The 19,662-nt window shown below is 34.1% G+C and overlaps 1 long non-coding RNA gene across 2 annotated transcripts in view; it reads right to left on the bottom strand.

The window, feature by feature from the left end:
- LOC145686177 (uncharacterized) overlaps nucleotides 1–19,105 on the bottom strand; it is a 39,973-nt gene extending 20,868 nt beyond the window's left edge. The window contains exons 1-4 of one of the 2 annotated variants that reach the window (XR_014131539.1): nucleotides 18,553–19,068; nucleotides 12,297–12,463; nucleotides 5,438–5,577; nucleotides 2,879–3,122 (exon numbers count right to left, since the gene is read on the bottom strand). This is a non-coding gene — a long non-coding RNA (uncharacterized LOC145686177). Of the gene's footprint in view, nucleotides 1–2,878; nucleotides 3,123–5,437; nucleotides 5,578–12,296; nucleotides 12,464–18,552 lie in introns of those variants that run through there. The other variant, XR_014131538.1, reaches the window with a different exon arrangement.
- Nucleotides 19,106–19,662: the final 557 nt, after the last annotated feature.

The following is a 19,662-nucleotide window of genomic DNA, read 5'->3' as shown; positions in this document are numbered from 1 at the left end:
ACACTGAAAATCATTTCTCTAAAATAAAGAAATTTTTTCTAAATATTTTTACAATTATTGGGTACTTAGTTGAAATGTTTTCTGAAGATTTCTAATCCATTTTTAACAAAAATTAATGTTCTGTAAAATAATAATTTTAAAATATTTTCCACTCATACCAAAAAATATTTTCTATACATGACAAAAAATATTTAATGAATATTTTCCGTACATCACAGAAAATATTTACTGAACATTTTCTGTGCATGACAGAAAATATTTAGAGAATATTTTCTGTACATGACAAAATATTTAGAGAACATTTTCTGTACATGACAAAATATTTAGAGAATATTTTCTGTACAAGACAGAAAATATTCAGAGAATATAAGGTAGACATATCAAAAACATTTTCAAATTATTTTCCTTGGTGTTTTGTAACAGTAGAAAATGTTTAGAAAATATTAAACTAGTTTCAGATATGAATTTGTGCTAAGAAAGAAAATATTTACGATTCATTTTTCAAATAGCAATTGATATGTTTTTGATTTGTTATTGTATTTAGTTTCAGAACGTACTTAAAATACTTTCTAACGAATTCTGGTTTTCACATAGAATATTTTAAATTCTTTCTGAATATTTTTTCGTCATTACCATGATAACACCTACAGTTTGCAATACATTTCTTTCTTCAATACTGAACAGTTTTTCAACTCTTGTAAGTTAAAATATCTGGATTTCATTTGTACAAATTGATGGAGTGGTAGAAGTTTGTGTATGTTGGAACCGGTTTAGAACATACGGAAACTTCTATCATCACGTAAATTTGTTGAAATAAATTCTCGTATTCTAACTTATAGGTTGAAGAAAGAAATGTATTTCGAACTGTCGGTGTTATGGTAGTAATGACGGAAAAATATTCAGAAAGAATTTAAAATATTTCTCTGCGAAAACCAGAAAATGTTAGATACAATAACAAATCAAAATCATATCAATTGCTATTTGAAAAATAAATCGTAAATATTTTCTTTGTTAGCACAAATTCGTCTGAAACTAGTTTAATATTTTCTTAACATTTGCTACTGCTACAAAACACCAAGAAAAGTAATTTGAAAATGTTTTTGATTTGTCTACCTTATATTCTCTGAATATTTTCTATCATGTACAGAAAATATTTTCTAAATATTTTGTCATGTACCCGGGATCCCTTAATATTACAAGGCGACACCACAGGGGGCACTGTGCAATACAAGTGAAGAAAACTAAATTATCTCGGACACACATTCTATATCTATGCCAATATTCATTGAAAAATGATATGGAGAAACAATAACAATCGGAACAAATCACATGCATTTTGTGAAAAGTATTCTTAATGGAACTAAAAAAAATGCTATAGTACAGTTTCTTACAGAAGTATTAAAAATATACGAAACTTACAAACACGTGTATATAATGAGTTTTTCTTATAAAGAATCACTATAAAACGTGATCATATCACCATGAAACCATTTTATTGCACCATGACTCTTAACACAAGGACGACGTGGACCACTCAGATGTCCACAGTCGAGGTGTCTTAATTGTGCTCTTCGTTGTATGTTTTACACAACACTAAAACAGCTATTGTCGTGCGTAGAATAAATGACAGGGCACAAGGAAGACATCCCAGTTATCAACATGTGAGTGGTTCATGTCGTCCTTGTGTTGAAAGTCATGATGAAATAACTCGAGTATAAAGAAATCAGGTCTACTAAGCTAAAGTACATAATTACAAAAGGAAAGAAAATGCAAGACTGGACTAAGATTTGAACCTGTAACTTTAACTTACCGTGTCGATGCATTAACCACTAGGCTACTCACTGTTTCCGAATAGTCATTCATTCTACCACTCCTGAAGAGTGCTCAAGCAACCAGACCGCATTGACTATACCGCAACTTGTGAAGTACTTGGGCAACCAGTGTCTATACTACAGAACCCCACTGGTGGTAAGATTTATACATGATAAATGGGGAAAATAACTTATTTTATATCATGTAAATATTTAATGCGATATACAATCGATTATTTCTTTGAGTTATCGTATATAATAAAGAAATTATCCTTAAAATGATCAAAATTCCACCATCCTACATTACTTATAATTACATAAACCGAAAGCCAAATAAAGGAATGAACCTTTAAAAGACAATACATAAAATAAAATCCTGTAGATTTATTGAGAATAATTACAGTAATAATGTATTAAATTTTACATTAAGTATACATTTGTAGTACACAATATATTCAATGTGAATACATAAACAAAAAGTCTATATTAATTTAAGTCTACTAATTGCATACCGTACATTATAATAGTTTGAAATGTATATACACCTCATCAGTGTATCAATTTTAACAAGTTTTATTTAACATAAAAAAAAAAGCACACTTACTTTGTAAGAAAAGTTCGAACAGAGTTGCACCTTACAAACTCTTCCCCACACCCTAGTATTGTAGTTCAGAAGATGACTGTACCAATCACCGAAAACCAAACAGCAGAATCATGCGTTTACTTACGTCCCCCCCCCCCCTCAACACACACAAAATCAGTTAAACTATTTCTTGAAAAGTTCTCTGTCACCTTCATCTAAGAATATATTTAGCGGTACGAAATAGGTATATTATACATTACTTTAGAATCTGAAGTGTGATTTAACTGCCATAAATTAAAACTAAGCATAATATACCCGCAAATTAGCTTAAATGAGTACCATACACATCACACGAAGCGAGCTACGCCAATAAAAAAATCACAGTCAATAAGAATTAATTAGATCTTCAGTCTATATTTTTAAATTGGTGTTATGTTGACGCTATGAACTTTGGGCTTCCTATACTAAATGTCTCTATGCCAAACACTCTATATATAAAACGTTTTTCGTCGAATCTGCAAATTGAGCAAGCCGCGCGCTAATGATGGGAGGCTGATGATAGTTTATCACATAGGAAGACACTGAAATGCTAGGTGAGTCACAACACTTTCTTCCTTTTTCTGGGATTCATCCTTACTTACGGTCAAATTTGGTACCGTCTATGTAGTACCTGTGTGCGGCGTACCTTGAAATCATCTCGGTTGATAGCCTCCAAACACAGTGGACTCCTAAAATAAACCAATTGTTGTAAAATTACTATTTGTAGCATGTGTGACAAAATTTAAAAACGAAAGATATCTCAGAATCAAGGTTAAGTCAAACGAAGCGTTTTATGCGGGTTTTTTATCTTATCTCAGGCTATCCAAAATACTAAAACATTGTTTCCTATACTTTTGGAAGTTATATAGTAAATATCTTAATAACTATCACTCAAATTTGGTACGCTGAATAAAGTTATAGTGTAAATATAGAATTGAAACTATGATCCAAACTTAAAATAATGATATTACAGAACACAATAAACTTAACTTAGGATGAAAATGGAAACTGTAGATGCATGAGTATTACTGAGCGAAGGAAGGAAAGTAACTCAGCTGGGTTACGAGTTTGACAGAGTTCATACACAGAAATCGTTCGGTGGTTTATATTTCCTGCTTCGACTTAAAAGATAAAGAAGATAAGCTCGCTTTAAAAAGAGTTAAAAAGAAAAAAAATTTTTAAAAGATTTAATTTACTCTGAATTTTTGTTCAGTATTTGTAAATAAATAATGTAGAAAACCGACACAGAGCTTGCCCGCTGGACTCTGGTGCCCAAATCCCAACTCCGCTATATGCATGCCTGCCATAAAGTAATAGAGATATAAACTTTTTTTAAAAAGTGCAGATTAAGCCTAGCTTAATATTTACATTTTTTTTTAACGATACCTACAGTATGGCGCTAAATTCGTCGTACAAAAGCAGAGGAGTGTTTCCTGAGAGTAAAACAAACAAAAGTTTCAATAAACTTAGGGTGAGAAGCCCATCGTTCACGTGTTATAGGCTGCCGAAAACATGAAAAAATCAATTCTAAAGGTCCATAGCTCCAAAACTATGGGACCTACCAAAGTCGGGTCAAGACTTCACTTAGGAACTAATATGTGCTTTATCCAAAAATACATGTTTTAGAATCCTAAGGTACTCACGCAACAATTTTTATGGAGGTAGTTGGAGAGTACTTTATATCATAGGCCCATAGTCAAACTCCCTCTATAAACATTGTTGTGGAAGCACCTTAGGATTCTGAAACACGCATTTTTGGATAGGGAAGTCTTGACCGGACCAAGGTAGGTCCCATAGTTTTGGAGCTATGAACCTTTAAAGTTCATTTTTTCATGATTTCAGCAGCCTATAACACATAAACGATGGAGTTTCCGCCCTATGTTTATTGGATTTTTTTTTTTTTTAACTCTCAGGAATCACCCCTCTGCTTTTGTACACCGAATTTAGCGCCATACTGTATAAATTAATAAGGTAGAAGTATATGTGATCCTTCTCACTATGCTCACTTATAGATATATCTTAAAGGCTAATGATAAATAACACCAGCCCTCTGCTCCTATACCAACCTGTGATACCGGAGCAGGACGTTTGGGCGCGAGACGTTTGGACGCAAAGCCGTATATCTAAATAGGTTAATCTACTTAAATGGGTTATAATGTACTTCAAAAATAGAAACCGGATGATTACGTACTAAAAGCCTTAAAAATAGGCATTAATATCACTAAAACTCAAAAAATAACTGCACAACGTAACATTAAGAAGTTCGGAATGGTTAAATTTGATCCACATTTTCTTTAAAATGCCATGGCAAACAGTCACTGAAAGTCTCAGTTGCAACAAATGCTTAATTTAGTTCTATTTTTTTTTTTTTTTTTTGTGTGTGTGTGTGTATAGTGCAGAAAAAAATGGGTCTAATTATTTTGTTTTTAGAATGATATATCCTAATTTCAGGAAAATCGGAGACAATGACCTGCAGAAATTTTTTTCAGCATGAATCTATATTGGGCTAAAATAAAATTTGCTGTAGGCATCCCCAAAGTAAACTTCTGTAAAGTTATCTTTACAATATCTCTAACGTAAAGGATATTCATAACTTCATAGCAATTCATTACACTGCATTACTGCTTATTACTACGTATTTGCAACACAGATAATTGGAAAGGAAACAACAGTGAAATCTAATATACCTATTGAATAATTTGCTTTGTCTTATGTTACAATTACCATGACATTAACATTCCATGACGGAATTATGGGCCAAATCCAGCATTATTCTGCAATATATTATAAAGAACAGAAGTTTGTTTATTTTGGGGTGTCATTGGCTGCCTACAGTAAATTCTATTTGACCCATTCTTCCTATTTAAATGTATAGTTAGTGCCTATTTCTATGAAAATTTATTAATATTATAGTGTCTCAACTTTCTATCAATACAATAGTCTCAACTATATGGTTTAATGGGCATATCGAATAATAATAATAAAACATTCAATAAATACTCACTTCCTGAACTACCCAATACATAGCATAAAGAACAGCTATGTTCATTCCAAAACCAGCTCGTAATCATTTTTTCTGATCTCTCGGAACAGGTCAGTGCTTAATAAACATTTCTTACGTTTTGTACCATGTGTTTTAATAATCTATTATAGAAAAAGAAAATGCAAAAAATTAAAATATGTACAGTATTTTACAAATTTTAAGTCACATCTTTATAGTAACTAAAAATTAATGAGAAATGTACATTGTTTTTAACTTAAATTAGATATCTGAGTTCCAATTGAGGCAAAAATAAATAAATAAATAAATAATAAAATTGTACCATCGCCACCTCAGATATGGTTCAAACTTTTTTTTAATAGAACTAGACATGTTTTTAAGGGGCTTTCTTTTTTGTCGAAAAAAAAATTCCCACCAAGTAATGGGCCATCAAGGACGGGGAGTACAATTCATGAATTGTAGAAAACGTGGAAAATGGTCAAATTCGGAGCCTCACAATTCAGCAATGGAGACATATAGAGTTATAATTCTTGTTGTGGTATGCACATAGGGATATGAATAAACTATATTTTATTATAGTTTGGTTTGCGCATGCGTATCTTTAAGTACATAAATTAACAAATGAACGTAAGTTTATGTGAAAAGTCGAAGTTTATGCTTTTTTTCGAGACTTCCGGTTCGAATTTTAAATTCTGTTTTCACGGTTGGTAAGACCTAGTTACCCGCTCCCCCCCCCCCCAAAAAAAAAAAGTATCGCTTCTGTGTGCAACCGTTTTATCGCAAAAAATTCGAGAAATCGTCAAATTTTCAAAATCGTCATTTTCTCGAAAACATCATAATTTCAAATTCTTAAATTTTGTCAGATGGTTCAACTGTACATGAATAATAAACACACCAAATAGCATTCTCGACCAATGCTTCATGAATGAACTACAGCCTTTTTAAGTTAGCGAACTTTCGTTAACTTTGAAGTCACAGTTTGCAACAATGAAAGTGGAAAAAAATGCTACCGCAAAGCACCGTGTAAAATTTCAAGATAAAAATTCTATTTTACTGCATGTGGACTTCGCTTAAATGGACTGTTATTCTGCAAAGGGAAGTTCAGAGTGATCACTGGAGAAACGAGCAAATCTCCTTTACGGGAGTGATAAATTATTATGAAACAACTGACAGTTTTGCCATAATAAGCGATGACAAAACACACGATTCGGCTCGTACTCATAGCCATGAATAAGATTCTAAAAATACTCGAAGAAAAGCGAAAATATGCGTTATAGAAAAAGGTTCGAGTACGTGAAAATAAGTGTCTACAATTTAATAAACCGTTTCAGTGATTTCTGATGGTGCTGCATTCCACTTTAAAAATTGCTTTCAGATGTCCAAGATGCAGACAGGTCCGATAAAGCAGTGGCTTTTTACTGAAACCGGCCGTGGTAAGGGTCTCTGCGACGTATTGGGGAGAGGGGGGATAAGAATGTGGCAACACGGGAAAACGAAAAACAGATTCACAGTATTAAACCAGCAGAAAAATTCGTGAGTATAGTGCAAGTACCAACTCCGGGTATTACTCTCGTCTTGTTGCCAAAAACCGAATTCGACAATTTAAAAAAAAAAAAAAAAAAAAAGGAAAGTGTGCGACCGGTAACTGGTATTTACCGAAGTCATCTTTGGCTTTTATGGCAGTAACGGGTCACTATGGACTAACTTCATGCTTTCCCCAAAATCGAGCTTCTGCAATTCAAAGTGTAGATTTAAGAAATTTGCAAAAATTAACTTTTGTTACATACATATATAATAACCAGTGATGGATAGCAGAAATATTATCAATAAATCAAATATTACATGAAATTGCAGTGTTCTTTGTGTTTTCAGGAGGCGCGGTGGCTCAGTGGTAGAGCGTTCACCTCCGGTGCTTGGGGTCCTTGGTTCGATCCCAGCTCGCGCCGTGTGGACTTTGTGGTGGACAAACACCGTGCTGGTGGGTTTTTCGGGGTTCTCCCGTTTCCTCCCACTTTCTTCATTCCGCCATTTCACTCATTTCTCATAATCACTGTCTCCTTTAGCCTAACCGGCATATACGTGGGACGTAAAACTCCCAAGATTTCATTTCATTAATTTTTCTTTGTTTCCACATGCACCTTCAACAGGGTACAGGTTTCCAGAAGAGAATAAGAGAAGAGAATATAAGTGTTTTGTGACTATCGACAACGTGCTACGAGTTGTGAGTGCACCTACACCTATTGGAGCATCTGCCATGGTTACATGCTATTAGCGAAGAAGACACTAAGTAAGCAAATAATTACTTCAGAGTGGAAAAAATCAGTGAAACTTTGTTTCGTAATCGTAATTTACACCTCAGGTTACATCGGTTTAAGAAAACGGAGAAGGGGAGGCTCATCTTATTACTTGAGAGAGCCTTTTTGATCAAAATAATAAAAAGGAGCCAGGAAAAACTTTTATTCTTTATTTAATGAATGTGAACCACAAACATCATCAAATTGTTGCACTTTCATTGTTTTCAGTGTTACCAACGGTGATATTGAAGTTAATGAAACTTCGCTAACTTCAAGAGGCTGTAGTTCATTCATGAAGCATTGGTCGACAATGCTATTTGGGGTGTTTATTATTCATGTAAAGTTGAACAATTTGACAACATTTCAGGATTTTAAATTATGGTGATTTCGAGAAAGGTGATTTTTGAAAATTTGACGGTTTCTCGAATTTTTTGCGACAAGACGGTTGCACACACAAGCAATACAATTTTTTTTTTTCGAGAAGTGCGTAACTAGGTCTTACCAACCGTAAAATAGAATTTTAAAATTCGAACCGGAAGTGCTCGACGCAAACTTCGACTTTCGAGATAAACTTACGTTCATTTGTTAATTTATGTACCAAAAGATACGCATGCGCAAACCAAACTATAATAAAATATATTTTATTTATATCCCTATGTACACTCATGTCCAAAATGATTGTCGCATATCTATAACTGTCTTGCAAGAATATAATTTGATAATGATTTTGCAGGGTACTATTAATACTGATACTACATGTATAATCGGGAAATGTATATTCGTAGTAAATTTCAGAAGAAAAGAATTACAAACCCGAAAATTAGAATGAGTAAAACAAAATGTTGCTAAATGGACAAGAAAGTTTTATTTTCGTTTTATTGTTCTTATTTACTGCTCTTTTGACATGAAATTTGCCACATACATCGTCTTTCCCGATTATACACATACTAACATTATAAGAAATACCGGACGAATTCGTTATCAAATTATATTCCTACAACATATTTATAGACATGCGACAATAATTTTTGTCATGAGTGTACATACCACAACAAGAATTATAACTATCTGTCTCCATAGCTGAAAGAAGAACAGGTTACAAATACAAAACATACCTAAAATATAAAAACTTACTCTTTTCTTTATCATAGCACTATTGTATTCTAGATTCCTCGCCCAACTAAATGAGGATTTCACTTACGAAGTATCAATAACACTAAAACTGTATTCTGTAACCATAGCCGCCCGCTGCAGGGAGCACTTGCTTTAGCAATGGATTTTCCTAATTAGTATTAAAATAGGCTAATTTTTTTTTATTCACACACAACAGTTAGTGAAGTTAGCAGTGAGTTGTAATAATTGTTTTTTTACATTAAATATTATGTGGTTCTAGGTATTTGTATCCGCGTCTTTGCATGTATGTCGGTCATTTTGCCCACTTCCCCCTGTAAAAAAATCCTGTGGGAGTTACTATGTCTACATTTCCCTTTAAAATTCGCTTATATACTACATATACATCTATATAGCAACTAATTTTTAATAAAGATGAATATATTTATCGAGAGCCGTAATTAGTATACACTACTTTAATTGGTTAGTGCATCGCATACACGACAATGACAACTAGCATATCTGAGGATGTTTCATACTGTGACCAGAAAAATTTACTTCGAAATATCCCATACTGCAGCTAATTTAATATTATATAAGCATTTCGATACTCGAAAAGAAAGATCAATTGAGACGTGTTAATTTATCCTGAATAACTGAGTCCTGCAACCAAGGAAGAGGGGTTAAAATAACTAATTGTCTATAACAGCCCAAGTACCGGCAATAATTAAGTGCAATGAGCAATTACAAAGACTAGACGGCTATTTTTACCGCAAAACTGTACAGCTGTTATTCCTTTTGCTTAATGTAACCAAGTAAGTTGGTTAACACCTTTTGACAATTTTCTTGGTAACTAAAGGTCAGAAGGTATAGCGTCATTGGCTTCCCGCACTTGGACCTGCTCGTCACTGGGGGTGTGGTAAGAGGATAGCAAATCACCAGCCACCATTCACTGCGCTCAGCGAGCCACGAGTAACCAAGCTGGCAACTCCCCATAAACGTCACTACAACTTTTCACGGGAAAGCAACGACGTTATACCTTCCGTACTATAGTAATCCAGGAAAAGGCAAAGTGTAGTATCACTGAGTACTACTCGGTTACTATTCGGCTACACGACTTCTAGCGTAGTTTTAACCGAAATTCGACTATCAGCAGCTAAGTTATCATTTAATTCTTACTCTGCACACGAAAAGAAAAAAAAATTTCATATGAACCCGTGGTCAAACGTCTATAGTTACAGGCTGCCGAAAACGTGCGAAAAGGAAATTTAGAGGTCCAGAGTTCCACTACTGTGAGACCGATCCCAGTCGAGTCAACACATTACTTAAGAGCTAGTACGTGCCCTATCCAAATATCCATATTTCAGAATCTTGCGGCACTTACACATTAATTTTTATAGAGCCAGTTGAGGAATACTCAGAAAAGTTGAAGTGCTCATAAACTGTCCATTGATACGCAAGCACCGCAGAATTCTGAAACATGGGTATCTGAATAGGGCACATACTAGTTCTTAAGTGATGTCTTCCTTGACTGCGCTCGGTCCCACACTGAAGCTATAGATTTTTAAAGTTTATTTTCTTATGTCTTCGACAGTCTATAGCTTCGAAAGTATGGACTTTTTACCACAGGCCCATATGAACTATTCCTTTGCTCTGATGTGACAAATCACCTCTGTAGGTTTGATGCTTTAAATTTTTTTACACCCTATATATATACCAGGGTTGGCTGGTTTAAACCAGCTGGTTTTTTCAAAAAAACCAACTGGTTTAAACCAAAAAAAGAAAAATGTTCGTAAAAGTGTAAGTGTTTGTAAAATCTTGATGAACACACATTTGTGGGTTATCACGTTTCACTCCCATATATTATTCGTGTTATATTCAGACCTGAATTCCCCATTCATTACTCAAAAAGATTATACTACAAAAGCAATTTTTTTTTTAAAGTTTATAAATGTTTGTGATTTTTTTGTAGTTGTTATTATTGTTATGTAATTGCAATCAAAGAAAAATTCTAAATATTGTTTCGTTTCAATGTTTACTATTGATAAAATACTTCGAAATGCCGTACTTTGTGTGTGTGTGTGGGGGGGGGGTCATACAGACCTCACGAGAGGCATTTAGTGAAATGAGAACTATTTTTGGTATCTATTTATGTATAAATGAGTCTGAGCCAAAGTGGACTCAAATAATTCGTATCTTTATTCACTTTTCTTACTGATATGCAAATTAAGTCGTTGTATTTCTTTAATTTGGACCAATAAAAGTCATTGTTAACTAACTTGAACTAAGGTAGTTCTGCACTCCGTAGTACTTTGAAATTGTCCATATGTAGTTCTGATAATAGTTTCACTTGTGCAACTGTTTATCTTTTTGCTCTTCTGAAATTACTTCGTGAGTGAGTCGGCAGACGTATCGCATTTGTGGCCAATTAGCCCTGGTTCCGAGTTCAAATGGAGGACAATGTCTCTCGGATGTAACTCGAGAAGCGGTTTTTATTCCGCTTTAAGCTTATGTGACCCCTACCAGCATAACCCGGTTGTTGCATAATAACATCAGGATGAAAAAAAACTTATTTCTGTCCATATATGATATGAATATATAGAGCAAATTATTTAAACCAAACAAACCTGGTTTAAACCAAAAAACCGTTTTTTTTTCAATAAAAACCATGGTTTTTGCCAACCCTGATATATACTAATATAAAGAAACGTGGAGAAAGTTATATTGTTTACTGACATAACCAAGAAGGCAGCAATCTTCTAGAACACAGGAACGTCTTCCCATTTAGCTGTAATAAAAACAGAAAACAACGTGCCCTGCGGGGCACTAACCCGTCTCCACTCGCTAACGCTCACTCGGCATTATTATGTTAATTAAATGTAAAACTTTGGTAAAGAAAGAAACCAATTATTACACTTTTAGCCAAAGCTCACGCTCACGCCTCAAGCTGCGGCTCACGCTCATCACGTTGTTCATCATAAACTCGCACAGCCTAGGATCGAACTAGGGATGCTGATGAAAGAAATGGTGAAAAGAAAATGTGGAGGGAAAAAGAAAACTCACGCTCATCACGTTGTCCATCATAAACTCACATACTCTAGGATCGAACTAGGTGCATTGAGAGATCTACTATTTAATACCGTGCCTACAGTCCCTCCACCCCCCAATTTCACACACAGTTGAATAAACTGTGTCTGTGTAACGTAATTAACTGACAAATTACACTTGTTCTAATACAAAAAGAAGAAATGAATATCGTAATCTGAAAATACATAGTACTGCCCGCTGATCTAGTTACTAGTGTGTGTGCATTTCGGGCACGTAGTCTCACGTTCGATTCCCTGCGGGAGAGTACAAAAATGTAATTTCTTAATTATTTACGTTCATTCTTCATCCATCTCGTTTAGCATAAAGAGTATAACTATGGAACGTTATCTGAACATACATAGTTCACTCACCTTTTCTTTATCATGATCCCTTTCTATTTTTAGAGCTTGTCTTTCTTGCTTCAGCTTACATTCCATTTCTTCTTTCGACGTCTTAAGATCCCTCATGTTGCATTCCAGCACTTTGTTCCTCGCATGACAACTAGCTAGTTCCATTTCCGCTGTTTCTAACCTTTCAGCTAAAATTGAAAATATAATAATAAAAATAAATATTATCATTTCCCTAAATTTGCTTTCTATATAAATATGTAAGAATTCTCAAGGAAATATTGTGACCTGCTTACCCAACGCACCAGAAGTAAGCATTCTACAAATGAACCACCGTGATCCCCACGTCTTCTTTAGACTATATGGGATAAGCGTTAAGATATAAAACAAACGTTTCATTTGAAGTTTTACAACCCCAAGCAATAAAATTATTTCCGCCAGTTGAAGAAAAACACACGCAGCGTTTTCATTTTAACTTTTACGATAATTAACAGAACAAACGAAAAACCAATAAACAAATGCCGATCGAGTCGAATTGTAGAAGATTCGCTACGCTCGTTTCTATAATTAACAACTAAAACCACGATGCGTAACTAGATCAAACAAAACAATAACTTGTCATCACTTATGGAAATTCCCTTTCTTGTATATATATATATATATATATATATATATATATATATATATATATATATATATAAATAAATAAATAAAAAGAACAGCCCGTTCTGCATTGTTACTACGCCTATATCTGTATTTTGACTTGTTAATTTTATTCAGCATAGTAACAGAACTCAAAGTGAAAGACAATATACGCCAGATAACAAGTAAAAGTATAAAGTACTGTCCTAGCTCCACATACTCAAATTCATTACATTTCAAATCTTTGATCAGTAAATTCAGTCTCAGCAACTAAAGTATTTCTTACGGGAAGAGTTATATTACTGGGCGAAAGACACTTTAGAAAGGGGTGTACGGGACACTTGTTACGGGTGTAAATATGCGTTCAAAGGAATGCCATTGAAACGGTTGTGATATAAACACCAACCAACATGGGTATGTGGTTGCCACTAAAAACTACAAATGCTACATAACCGAGTCAGGACAGGAGCGCAACAAGGAATGGGGCAGCGTGAAGTTGCGTCCGTAAGGAATAAGTGCGTCAGCGAGGGTGCGTATGCGCGTAAGCTAATGATTACGTAAAGACTAAAATCATCATATATTGTTATTAATTACCAGGGTTGGCCAAAACCATGGTTTTTATTGAAAAAAAACTTTTTTTGGGGGGGAGGTTTAAACTTTTTTTTTGTTCGTTTGTTTAAACCAGTTTTTTGGTTTAAATAATTTACTCTATGTATTCATATTAAATATGGACAGAAATTAGTTTGTTTCCCCTTGGTGTTATTATGCAACAACAAGGTTATGCTGGAAGGGGTCACAAGCTTAAAGCGGAATCCAAACCGCTTCTCGACTTACATCCAAGAGAAATTGTCTATTTGGACACGAAACCGGGACTAATTGGTCACAAATGCGATTGCCGACTCACTCACGAAGGACTTCTGATAAAAATACGTGGTACTGATCTTTACATGGTCCTACTTGTTAATATAATTGTCAAGAGTAATTTCAGAAGGACAAAAAGACAAACAGTTACACAAGTAAAAACATTATACCTAGAATTATATATAAATCGGGAAACTCCCGCCTTAGCCATTAGGAAAATCCTGTTATTACTTTACATGTATCTGTATGTAAAATTTTAAGGTCAACGGATCATAATCACTACGCTAAAATTGAGGTATTAAATTACAAATTTGGTATGTATATATCATTCAATAAAATTAAAACCAAGTCAAATCCAAGCTGATGTTGGAAGCTACGTGGGCACTTGATAAATTGGGCAATTTCTATCAATATATTTAAGCAACCTTGGCTTCTTTATAAAACAACAGGCATTCATTCAAGTAGAAATATATCATTTGGTTTCATTTCGTATGTTTAGGCTTAACATCCTTATGAAATACCAAGTTTATCACGGAGAGGACTCCTGCTTAGAGGGACACCTCGAATCGCTACTTTGTTTACACTTGAAAGATGGGTTGTGGTTCGACCGAGAATTAAACACGGGACCCCTTGATTAAAGGGTGGAAAGTAGATAAAAGTAATGCGGATGATTTGATATGTGGAAACGTCACCATGAAGTTCACACGATTTAAAGCATTTTTCGTTTTTTTTCTTGGTTTAAACCAGTTGTTTTTTTTTTTAAAAAAAACCAGCTGGTTTAAACCAGCCAACCCTGTTAATTATACACTGCTCTCCTGAAATAAAAGTAGTACTCCTTTTGTAAATTTTGCAAATCTCTACGGACCTAAAATAGTACATTCCCACGTAAATGTAAACTAAAACAAATACATTACAATACAAATTAAAAAAAAGTTGTATAACCTCTACTGTTACAAAAAATACATCCGCTCGTTCTGCCATAAATTACTACAGCACTCATCCCGGAAAGTTAAAATTTGACTCTGTTCAAGAATGTATATAAGTAATCAAAATATAAGGAATGTGAATATGGATGAAATAATCAGATGAAAATCGTAATCTGACGTGTAAGTTTTAAAACGTAATTCAAAGCGGGTGGAAAAAATCATGATTTTTTTTTTAAAAAAAATCATTTTTGATGATTTTTTTGATTTAAATCGATTTTTTTGATTTAAATCAAATCTTTCTCCTCGTATAATACAACTCGCGAACTGAAGAAAAAGCATTACAAATTAGTATTAAATGCCAATTATGCCATTTAAGTGAAAGTATTGGGGTTGAATTTTGAAATAATCCCCAATCGTTAACGTATATAAATCCCAAACAATGTTTCTTAGCTTTAAATTATGGCTTTTTTTTTTTGGGTAAATTATAGACTTTTAGTCAAGCATCATCCATATTTATCCTAGGATGATGGTTCATACATCATTCTCTTCAGAATAGAACAGCCTTTAAAACGGTAACACTCACATTTTCCCTATCATGTCCCTGAAGCGGAAAATTTTGAGAGATGTCGGGATTTTTTCTGATTTTTTTTTTTTCAAATTTTGATCCCCTCTGGACTCCCTTGTGTTAACGCACAGATCTCAAAATCAACTGTTAAATACTAAGGGTGTACTAAATGTGTATAAAATTTCAAGCTTCTATCTTGAATAATAAGGGCGGGAAAAATATTTAACAATGAGCTAAGAACATCCTCACCATACCCCAGATGACACGGGTGTAATATAAAAATTTCCTCAGACATCTTATTTATCCTAGAATAAAACAGTTTCAAACGGTACCATTCAAATGTGTCCATCGTGTAGGCTATCTGGGGCTGGAAAATCACGAAAAAACGGATTTTCTGTTAAGAAATATCCCCTTTTTTTTTTTTTTTACTTTTTACCCCTCTGTACCGCCTGTGTTTAAAGGCAACAATCTGAAACAAATCTAAAAAATACTAAGGGGTGAAGTGAATGAGTGTCCAAAATTTCAAACTTCTAGATACAAAAGTAAGCCCGCGAAAAATAATATCCCCGAATACCCCAGATTTCCGTATAAAACATGATCTCAGGTAACAGTTTACTGAAACATCCCTATTTATCCTAAGATCATGGTTCGTACATCATTCTCTTCGGAACAGAACAGCCTTTCAGATGGTACCATTCATATATCTCCATCTTAGGCGGGTAAATCGCGAAGAAAGCTATTTTTTGTTAAAAATATACTTTTTTTTTTTTTTTTTACATTTTCGCCCCTCTGGACCCCCCTGTTTCACGCAGAGATCTGAAATCATCTGGAAAATACTAAGGGTGCACTGAACGAGTGTGCAGAATTTCAGTATTCTGAATGCAAAATGTAGGCCCGCCAAAAAATAATAAAAATAGACACAAAAAATTTTTTTTTTTTAATTTATGACGTCCTCACATCCTATGTCTCGTCGCAGAGATAAGTGAAAGCATATGTAACGTGCTCTACAATTCCTTCAATCTTGAAAAAACAAAGTAAAAAGCTTTATTGGTACTTTTTTAATCGAATAATAAAGATTTTATCCTATCACCTAAAAATAGGTGATATAATTTAAAAGTTTAAGCGTTAAGGAAAAAGTACAGCAACGTTTATTAAAGTGACACTTTTTTCCTCAAAAGTCACTGATATTTGGCAGGGGCATATTTTAAAGGAAATTGTAACTAGCTTGCGGCACGAAATACATAAATTTTGCCTAAAGTTATAAAGTCTAAACAAAACAAAAAAAAAAAAAAAAAAATCGGAGAGGGATAGGACACTTCTAAATACGCCGTATTATCTGGGAACAAATATATAGACGCACACACAAAAGAATCTTCGTCTTAAATGTCGATGGTGATTTCCCCGTTGGAATAGCTAACGATTTACAATATAAACCCTATGTTACGAAGAGAAGAAAACAGGATTGCCCTGTTACCCGTTCAAAACGGGATTTTCCCTAATCATCCTCTGCATGACACTTGTTTTCAAAGCTGTACATACTGTACATTTGAGTCTCATTGTATTATGATTATCATCTTCCATAAAATCGGAATAACAGAACAGAAACGGGACTTTACTTATTTTCACTTTAAATTATTTCGGAATTTGATTTAAATCAACGATTTTTATTTAAAAAATCAAGTGATTTAAATCTTGATATAAATCAGACTGATTTAAATCAATCCACCCTGATTCAAAGTATACGCTTGTATTTACATACTGCACAAAGAAGCCACCATGAACTCAAGTTATGAAGGCAACGTTCCAGTAAAAGACAACTTCTTAATTGCTTCTTATATGCGAGAATAAACCATTAAAATGTACAGGAGAAATATGTAAATTGTTCTATTTTTCAATATCACTCTTTACTCGCAGTCGCACCTACACTTTGCTGCCTCCTCTACCTTTACCGTTCTGATTCAGACAGCACTAGTGCTTGCTAGTTCCCACATAGCACGGGTCATTTTGAACTGACGACACTATATTTATTCGCACAAAGCTAAAGCCTTCCTAGACTGAATCTGCTTCGAGAAATGTAGCTCTTCACTTTGAAAATACTCTCTAAGCTAGTAAACAGTGAATTTTCCGATTAAATAAGTTAACATAAATATTGGCAGTATCTGACCTAAAATAGAATAGCGCAGTATACGTTAATACATTACTGCTGCTGTATTCTGACAACTCATCTCTATTTTGGGTTAGTTTATCCCCCACCCCCCCACCCCAAAAAAAAGGAAATTTACCAGATCTTTCAGTGTTAAGCAGATTTAGGAAATAGTATACAACAGCTCCTCATCGTGTTCCGTACTCGAGGATAGTTCTTACTCTTGCACCACGTACAGAAATGGTGGTATGTCATGTACAAGTGGTAATAGAACACATAAGAAACCCAGATCATGTTGTACTCACACTGGAACATGCAGTATGAGTACACCGTGATCTGCGTTTCTTATGTGTGCTATTACAACTTCTACATGAAATACCATCACGTTTGTACGTAATGCAACAGTAAGAACTATCCACGAGCACAAGACATGCAATATGCGTTCAAGTCCCTTCTCCCTCCACACACACATAGTGAAATATAAAGTACAAGGGCACTACAGAGGCGCACATAAAGTGCACCGTACTCGAGGATAGTTCAAACTCTTGCACCACGTATAGAAATGGTGGTATGTCATGTACAAGTTTCAGTCGATAAGTAAATGAAAATCGCTTTGTTACCCCATTTTCAAGTTGCTAGGTCCTCAATGAATAATCCGTAAAATACTGAACTTCCTGAGTCCTCGGAAAATGATGAGGACCTGTTGTATACTATATCCCAGATTTATTCTGTACATTACGATTAATTTTATTCTCGCCTTATGTAATTGACTCCACATTTTATTACCCAAGCCTGGCCCTTACAATCAAGAACCTTAAATTAGAACAGAAAAGACGGTGCAGTTTTACTATACGGATCCACAGATTGTAAAATGTACAGAAAAATTTTGGAAAGTGTTTAATTTGCCCATTTTATGTTGAGAACAGAACCCAACGAATCCCTGGGGGGGGGGAGCTTCTAACCTTTCTACTGCTACTCCTACTACTGCATACACTATGGATCCGGATAGTAAAACTGCACGGAATAGACTAATCTATAGTTTGCTTTTTCAGACTCATTGCACACTCATTTCAGTTTACATTAACTTTACACTTTATGCTCACAAGATACTTTATCGAAAATATCTCCAACGTCGATATCTACCTTCCTCTGCTGATGGTTCTTCCTTTTTCTTTTTCCGTAATTGTCTTTGGCCATCACTTCCCCTTTCCTTGTATTTAAGAGGTCGAATGTGTCGTCAAAATTTAGCTTTGTGGCTATAGGTCTATTCGGAAAAGTATTTTCAGTATCTACATAGCTTCTGAATCGATCCATTAACTTCCCTATAGATCTCGTATCAGAAGTCGGAGAATACATGATTCCTTCTTTTAGATAACTCTTCGCTTCACACAACTTAACGTGATAGTATTTAAGCTTCATACATTATTTTCCTGTACTTTACTTCGCCGGATAATAATTGGTACAGTATAAATCCTGCATAAAACTCAGAATAAAATTTTTAAAATTTGAAAAAATACACACGCACGAGAAACATACGAAAATTCCAGTGATGCCAGGCCGGCAAGGAACATTCCTTTATATTGTATCTCAATCTCCACTAATAATTAAATTCGTATTTCAGGATCAGCCCATGTTTCAACTGAAAATATCACAGCATACATAAATAGCCCATTTTATGTCGTGAACAGAACTATACCGACCTCTGCGTGACTTAAAAGCCGGCCAAATGAAACACTACTTTTGCGTTGCATTAACGCAAATCGGTATGAAAAGTGGCTCCAAGACTAAACGTCCTATGGAGAGTCAATTTGGAACCTATTTTGTTTTCTATATCATGTATGTAAAACATTTTTAGTATTGCTTCCAAAATATTTTCTCTCTCAACATTAAAAACATATTACATTACATTCAACACAATATTTCTAGTACAATTTGTGAAAATTTTCGCTACATTATTTTCCTGCTATCGTTCTAAAAATGCATTTCCTGTACTTCATAAAATGTTTTCCAAACATTTTTTGAAAATGTTTCTGGTAAATATTTGGAATACTTCTCAGGTATAACAAGGAATATATTTTCCCCAGTAACGAAAGAGTATATTCTGAAAACAATGTAAAAATGTTTCTATAATATATCAGAAAATGTGGTTCACTAAAAACACAATATATTTTCCAAAACATAACGGAAAACATTTTCTATTCATTTTTAATATATTTTCCTTTCCTTGTTTTAAAGTTTTATATTCAAAATTCG

This window comes from Thermobia domestica, chromosome 5, assembly GCF_964235325.1.
Source record: "Thermobia domestica chromosome 5, izTheDome1.hap1.1, whole genome shotgun sequence".
Classification (NCBI taxonomy): Eukaryota; Metazoa; Arthropoda; class Insecta; order Zygentoma; family Lepismatidae; genus Thermobia; species Thermobia domestica.
The sequence above is the reverse complement of the archived record's forward strand: the minus strand, read 5'-3'. Positions and strand labels throughout refer to the sequence as shown.